Raw genomic sequence first — 8,307 nt, forward strand, 5'->3', positions numbered from 1 at the left:
TTTATAAAGTGCAGTTTGGGTATTTGAGGAAATAACTAGGAGCAGAAGGAATCTTAATTTTTAGTTCCAGTTTTAAAAGTGCGTGGAAGACTGTGGGAGTCCTTCTGGCAGCTTATTTGGTGAGAACAGACTTGCCCTGTAGAAGCTGTATAGTCACTTACACTGGTACAAGGAGAGTGGGTACCTAATGGAATTTGTAGTTGTCTCCTGCTGCTGGTTTGCATGCAGGGAGCCAGGGTGATTTGGTCAGTAGGAATGTCTCTTTACACCTGACAGCAGACCCTTTTCAATGTTCCTAGCACCCAGGAAAGTGATGGGTGTGGGTCAGGCTCCTGACAGGAATTGTGGCTTCATAAAAAGCTTGATGTCTGTTTTGCAGCAGTCTTGGTGAGAACCCCTTTGCTTAAGCTCAAGAGTGTCCATATGACATATCTCTGATCAGATGCAAGGCCTGCTGGTGCGAGGACGAGACAGGATCTCACTGTCTTTCGTGTTTAAACTCATTTGAGGTGAAGTCCTGCCTTGGAATATGTATGTTGTGTTCTTCTGGCCACATCTGCCACTAGGTAGCTTGTACTTTCATGGCTGCCTGATGTTTTGGGGATGGTTCAAGGACCATACTTGTACACCTTGGCCTTTAAAGGACAAAACCTGGCTCACTGTGGTGAGATCCTTCCTCTGAAAGTGGCTTGAATGGAAAAGAGCAGTTCTCTTTCTTGCAGCAGTAGGATCATCCTGTGGCTGCTGGAGTGTCCATATAAGCCACAACATGCAGAAATAAATGAAAATGCTCCCCAAAAGAGAACGTTCAGTTCCTTGTCTCATCTGTCCCGACCTTCTTGTCTGTAGGCTTTTCTAGGGGAGAGAAAATGGGACACTGTGAGTTTTGTAGTGACTACATCCTTAGCAAGAAAAAGCAGTTGGTTCAGTCTTTGGAATTGCTCTGGAGAAGTGCAGCTGTCCAAAAGAACTTCCTCATTTTTCTGCTGTCAACAGAGTATAAGATTGGTACCTTAAGGTACCATAGAAGAAGAATGTCTTTGATAAGACATCTGGAAATCTGGTAGCAGGTTCTCTGGAAACTACAATTTCTGATAAGCAGAAAATAAAAGAAACCTTTGGATATTTTCTTCCCTCAGCAGTTTGATGTGATGTAGGATGCTTTGAAACAGAGCAAAGTTTACAATGACTTGGAAGTGGTGCTCTTCAGTCATTTTCCAGTGACTGTACTTCTCAAGGATGAATCCATGGCTTCCAGCCCCCTTAAGAACCTGCATTTACTCTTTGTGGTACATGATTCAGAGAAGGATTGATAGATGTCCAGCTTGCTTTCCATTCTCAAACACCATGGGAATGGTGTAGGTCTATGCTGTGCCCATTCTGAAGTAATCTGTGGGTGTTCTGGGGTTTGCTTTTGGGAGAGCCATTGCTGAATAGTGCAAAGGGAACAAATTTGGCTAGAAGTGCAAGCCTTAATGCTTTGTAGGAGGCAAATCACCGAACAAATCTTTTAGTGTATTACTACAGCTTCAGTCTTTTCCAGATGGCTTTTCCACCTTGAGAAACTTCATCTTCAGCCAGCTCTTGCAGAGATCAAAAAAGTAATAGGGACAAAAAATGTCATCATTCAATTTTGAAAAAGTTGGGCTTTTTTTTCCAACTTTTTGTTTTTGTTTATATATCAATGTGATGTGTCCTATCTGTCAGACTAAACACATGTTTTATAATGCTCAGTCTAGGCATGGGGAACCCATGGTATGTGGGATGGACATGGCACATAACATTGCCTCACATGACCTACGGCCTCATTTTTTTTGCATTTTATTAGGCAACATAGTGTCATGTGTTGAATGCACAGCTGCCAAAACTTTTTGAAAAGTCCGCTTGATCATCAGTATTTCTTTACAGGCACTCCTTATGTTTTCTCTTTTCATGTTCTCTTTTCTCCTTCGCAAAAAGTGAGTAATAAATACAATTGTAAAAATGCATCAGTAACTGCTAAACTGAATGTAGAAGGTGTGTCTAGAAGGTGAGGAGCACTACTGCTCTTATGTAAAAAGAGAATGCAAACATCAGGCTATGTTTACATATCTCAAATGGAGGAGACACACCTTGAAACATCCATTAATGTGAATAGGAGGAGGCACTAGATAAAGGAACAGGATTCCCTTCATTGGAAACAAGCTTCCTGCAGATGGACCAATTTAATCTGACTCCCTCATTTGACTGCAGTTAAGCATTAGTATATTATTCTACCTCAACCTTTAAAATTTCTTCTACTGCTCATTCAAGTAGTTTTCCTTCTCATTAAATAATGATCCTGTCTGAAAACATGGCTGTACTGAACAATTCATACATTGGTGTGAATAAGCTATATTGCAGACAAACTTCAACATGGAAATTTTGCTTGAGCAAAAGGGGCCAGACTTAGATCTTGTAATATGACTTAGACTTCTCTCCCCAAAAAGTGAACTGAAGTGTGTGCATAGTTCAAAATATAAGATCAATTGATGAAATTTATAGGGGATGAATTAACTACATCTCCACTAGAATATTATTGTGTAAAAGTCTGACCTTAAAAGTGTAGAGTTAATATGTGCTCTTATGCTCCTAATTACATTAAAAAGATTCCTTTCACCAAGGCATAATGGCTTTTTGAACAACTACACTAAATTACTGTGGAAAGTTGTTCTGGTACCCCCTATAAGGTCTCCAAGGCAAAGTCTAATTATCTGATGTTACAATATATTTCAACTGTCTTTGACAGTTTTCTGGGGGGAAAAATAATTTCTGTATCATTGGATCTTCACTGGCAATTTAGCTGATTTAGATGCAGATTTTGAAGAGAAAGGATCATCCTACAAAAGGACAGGAAAGTGCAAGGACAGGGGTTGTATTATGCCTTTACTTCAGCTGTGTGATAAACACAGGAGAAGGTGTCATGGTTCATATACATGAGTATACACTTAAACAAGCTACCCAGAAAAAGGAGAAACAAGGGATACAAGGCAGGAATGGTGCCATATCTATTATTTTACTTAATCCAGTCCAGAGGTAACTATGAGGTATTTACCCCTTCCCTATGGAGCAATGATTGCCTTAAATTATCTCCCACTTGGGATCAAGTATTGTGACAACACAGACACTGGGGAGTAAGTTCACTACTGGTCAGCTACAACATGACCACCAGTAGTCCTTTTACTGCTGCCAATTAGTAGTTTAAATATCACAAGCTGTTGCACAAAGATAAACTCTGGAGCCCTGGTCCCAGTGGCCACACATTAGGAATATGCCACCATTGCATTCACGGTGATTTACTGCAGATGCAGCTCTGATTCAGATTAATTTGGGAGGTTGTTTTTGTATTTCTGATTTTTTTTTAAAACCTTATGTCCTCCAAAAGCTGTTCTGCATTGTGGTATAAGATTGCCTTTGAGCAGTACTTCAGGAAATTTAATTATAGTCAGTTATTTATCATGCCTATCAAGCTGTTCCATATAAGTATCTTGGTTCTTAAGTGGGATACATGAAGAATATTTTTTTTTCTAGAAGGCCAAACCTCACAATGACTGCCCATTTTCTCAAGGCTAGACTGCTTTTAAATGACTTTTTTTTTTTAAATTCTGGTTCAATGTGTCAATGGAAGCAGAGTGGAATTTTCACAACTAGTCTATGCCTTTAGCCAATGAATCGATAAAGCAATCCAGTATTTTTTTCAGCTGCAGATAAATGAATGTTTCTCTAAAGGTTTCATAAGATTAAAGGTTAAATTTTAAACTTATTTATCTAAGAACAAGTATTAAAGTGTTTCTACTTTGAGGAGAGTCTTTTCTTAGTAACAGACTTGACAGAAGAGGAATAATGTTTTCCTTCTTTGCTGTGATGCATCATGTTTAATATCCCAGTGCTGGATTCTATATTATTTTAATCAAACAACGATTTTACTATTTCACGGGAAAGACTTTCACTGTATAAACATTTCATTTTTTTATTGACTATGCCTGTATTTCTCAGATGGTAACAGACTCCAGGATTTTTCTGTTCTTCTAAGGGAATAAAAATTAAAGGAAGTTTCTAATTTGGTAGCTGTAGTCCATTGCCTTCAAAGCCAGAGAAGAAGCACCACAAAAATATTCAAGACAGCATAATTTTCATTTTGAAAACTTGCTCTTTTGTTTCTGGACAATCATATTTATGTGATGTACCTGGAGTGCACCATTACCAGGTTATGTCCACGATCTTTGCTCTTCATTTAGAGGCATGCAGATTAGGAGAAACATCCAGGGGCCATGGACAGAAGAGCCTCATTTATCTTGGACTTACCGTTTCACTTTTCAGCCACTGAACTCCCTGTCCTGTGACAAATTATATGTTCCAGAAATTCTGTTGTTCTAGACTGCACTTGTCCTCAATTTGATATATAAAGCAGTGATACACCATCTCACTTTGAGGGGCATATCACTCTGTGTGAAGTTCTCCCACACTGCTCAGAAAAATGCTCTGGTTCTCCTCTTATGCAGAGTGGCACAAGGATATCAATGGACACTCTTGACAAAGGCCTAATTAGTCTTGTTACTACACAAGAAATTTCATGCTTTGTATGCATTCAAATATATTTTATCAGATGTCGGTGTATTTGGAGGATGTTATTTGTTTGTTTGTCCTGTTTTGTTAAGGAGTGGGTGACCACCTATCCTCAAGCACAGAAGATCTACAAGGTGCTACCTCTGAATGTCGCCTGAATGATAATTCAAATGACCCTGCAACTTCTGTCAGCCACCAGACTTCATCTTCCTTTCTCAGAGCCTGGAACATGGGCTGTGCCCCTCTTAGTGTGTCTGTGTAAATCATCACATTGATCTGTGAGATGTAGTGAAGGCAAGAGCTCTGCAAAGCTCTTTTTATACTGTTTCACTACATTAATGTGCCAGGAGGCTTTGGAAGATGTCTGACTCGAGCAAAAGAAAAGTGGGACTTTTTCTATCTCCTTTAGCATTTCAGGTTTTTCAGGAGCCTTACAAGGGAAGAAATAACCCCTCTGGCTAAGTACAGAGCCGCATGCATCATTAAACAGGAAAGCTTTGTGGTGGTGGGTATGGAAGCAGTGTAATACTGTATGGATGCATCATCTGCAGCTCCTGCTTCAGCCAGCCCCACTGCTTGGGAATGCCATGAAACATCCAACTGGGGGGGATCCTGGGGGTGTTTCAGCCCCTTCCTCCAGGTGTGCTGCAGGAGGTGTCCCTGGGCAGGCTAAAGAGGCTTTGCCAGCCTCTCTGCTGGGCTGCCAGGGATCCCCTGCCTCATTTCCGTGCATGCCTCCCTGGCGAGAAGCCAGCGTTTTGTTTATGTCTTAAAAGAAGATTCATTAATATGTTTTTTCCTGTTCAAATTTATTTGTGTGTTGTTTACCCTGCATAGGCAATTTTGCTTTTCTAGTACTGTTTATTTTTTTTTCTGTTGGCTGGGGAGTATGAAAGGTTTGTTTTTTATCATTAATATATTGGTGAGCTAAGTAATTGTTTGCAAAATGAACCACATACCATTTGAGGTTAAAGATGTTTTTTAAACAATTTTTAAGTTTCTGAACCAAGTTTGGCTAGCGGTAATTTTTATGCAGCCCCAAGGAAGTCAATACAATTCCTTAGTTATAACTGAGCATCATACTCAGCCTGCTGTAGTTTTCTCTGAGGCCTTGTATAAAGGATGCTCTTACGTGACATATCCAGGATTGCCAGTACCAGTAGCCCTGCCCTGCAGAAGGACTAGATGCAATGTGAATGTTGGCAAAGCCCCTTATTTCTAAACTGCCAGGATAAGATAACGTAACAAATTTAAAGAAGCAATGCTGAAGATACTGATCTGCTTTAATATTACACTACTGCCAAAATTGGTGGTGCTATTTTAGCAGAGAAATTAGATTCAGGTTTTTTGATGGTGTAAACAGGTGCATCAAACAAAGTGGTGAGAAAGTAGTAATTTCACAACTTTCATTGCACTGTTCTACAGAGTGTGTAACTTTTTTTCTGTATTTTTAAATTATGAGACCACAATGAAGTTAGTGGAGTTCCTTCCCTTCTTGTTACATGCATCAAATGATTTTTCTGTGGTCAGTTTGTGTATTCTTGATGGGCTGTGGAAGGAGAAGATGCTAAAGAGCGACTGCTCACAGTGCACTCTGCTCTTCACTCTGAGGGAAGGGAAGGGAAGGGAAGGGGAAGGGGAAGGGGAAGGGGAAGGGGAAGGGGAAGGGGAAGGGGAAGGGGAAGGGGAAGGGGAAGGGTGCCTGGGGCAATGAGACCGGTAGGGAGCAGTAACCTGTGGCTGCCTGTGCTCTGAGAGCCTGCCAGATACAGGGGAATCAGGGAGGCCACATGTCCAACATATTGCAGGGGCTTACAGTGGTCCTCGTGTGGTTATTTAAGCATAGGAGTTCATACAAAGCAAGAAGCATAGCACAAGCTTTTCCATTCCACAGTGCTAGAGCTTAATTAAGTTTGTCCTACAAACTGTCATTTTGGGGTGAAATTATTTTAATCATTTAATCATGTATTCAAGGTCAGATTGAGAGAAGGAATTAATGAATACATTCTGAAAGAAAGACACTTTCTGTTCAGTGCCACTCTGTCAGGGAATAGCTGAGATCAATTTCCTCTTCTTATAAAGCCATAGCACTGAGGCTTAAAAGATTTATGCTAAAAAAAAAAAATCTCCTCCTTTCAGGATGGGAAAAATGTGATTGATTGGCTCCCCCAAAGAAAGGGAGTCCTTGTCTAATTAATGCCCCCATTTGCTTTCTTTTAAGGTAAAGCATTAGGCAATGATCTTTTGTTCCATATTCTGTTTTCAGTTCTGCTGGACCAGTGAGTCAGGGTCAGCAATGCAACATTTTCCACTAGCCCCATGACCACAGCAAGGAGGATTTTGAAAGCCAGCTTCCACACTCACTCCTCAAAAGAGAGACATGTTCCAAAAAAGTGTAAGATCTCTGTCATCATGAATACCTATGTTTCAAGTTTAAAAACCTGTTTCCTTGGTAACTAGACTTGTTAGGCTGGTCTGCTCATACCATGCATGCAGAGGCCACCACATACCCTACAAAGCTTTTTGAGCCATTTAGCAAAAACATGTAATGCATTAGAATTTTGTACTAATTTTAAGGAACTCCTGAGAGACAAATTATATACTTTCTCTGCTGCTTGCCTTGTGGTCTATAAAATCTTCTCCTATGATGCTGGAAGGTGTCATGATGGAGGATGGCAACAGTGACTTTGTGAAAGACACTCTGGACTCGCCTCGCCATCACAATTCCTTCCTGGAATGGTCAGCATGGTCAGCTGTGATACCCATTCACTGTATTTTTTCTGTCTATGAACACTGCTGCTATGGAAGACATTTTAAACTTGGCTATTTGTGGCATATCTCTGTGCTGTCGTCACATAGCTGTGTGATGGGCACTAACTTGGATATCCCTGACTGGCAATTTGACTCCCCACACCCAGACAATGTACATTCATAGCATCTTGGTTGCCTGCCATTTAGCCCATCTGTTGGATTGACTCTTTGCCCATTTAAAAGTCAGTCAGACAGGGGTGTAGGTGCCAAGAAATGTGAATTGAGAAGGGGAGTCTGCATAACGCTGCTGGCAGAGCATCTTCAGTAAGAGCCTCCTCCTTTGTGGCAGCCATCGCTGCCAGATGCCTCCCTACAGTGGGTTACAACTGCTGACATTTGCGTACCAAGAAAAGGATACACGAAGCAGAGAAGAGGAGGGAAGAGTTTCCAGGCTAGCCTTGGCAACTTGCAAGGCAAGCTGTGCTCTTGCAGGTATTATCAGTTCACAGTACGAGTACGAGACGCATGGAGATTGCAGGGTATTAAAAAGTTACTCAGTAGGAAGGAGAGCATGTCATTAGTGTGCTAAGGTGAACCTGAGGTAGCCCTTTACACTTAAGGAGAGAGCCAATGACCCAGCAGAGGTAGCTGCAGGAGCCCAGGGAAAGTATTTCTCCTCCTCTTCCATTTGGGAGACTTGTATGAGAGTGTTAGCCCTGCCTAGGGAGTGTTTCTGAATGTGGAGTAGAGACCCAAACATCCCTTAAGGTCATCTCTCTCTTAGCCACCAGTGGGCTGTGCAGTGAATTAACTCATCTGTGTGTGAGATTTATAATCCAAAGCTGGAGAGTGTCAGGCACACGCGTGTTTGCAATAACATCCATAAATGCATGTTTCACTTCAAGTTTGGCTCACTGGAATTTCTGTGTCTGTGGGACTAACTTGTGTATCTGTCTTCTTTGCCTAGGTAGC

The sequence above is a fragment of the Catharus ustulatus genome, chromosome 2, assembly GCF_009819885.2.
Source record: "Catharus ustulatus isolate bCatUst1 chromosome 2, bCatUst1.pri.v2, whole genome shotgun sequence".
Lineage (NCBI taxonomy): Eukaryota > Metazoa > Chordata > Aves > Passeriformes > Turdidae > Catharus > Catharus ustulatus.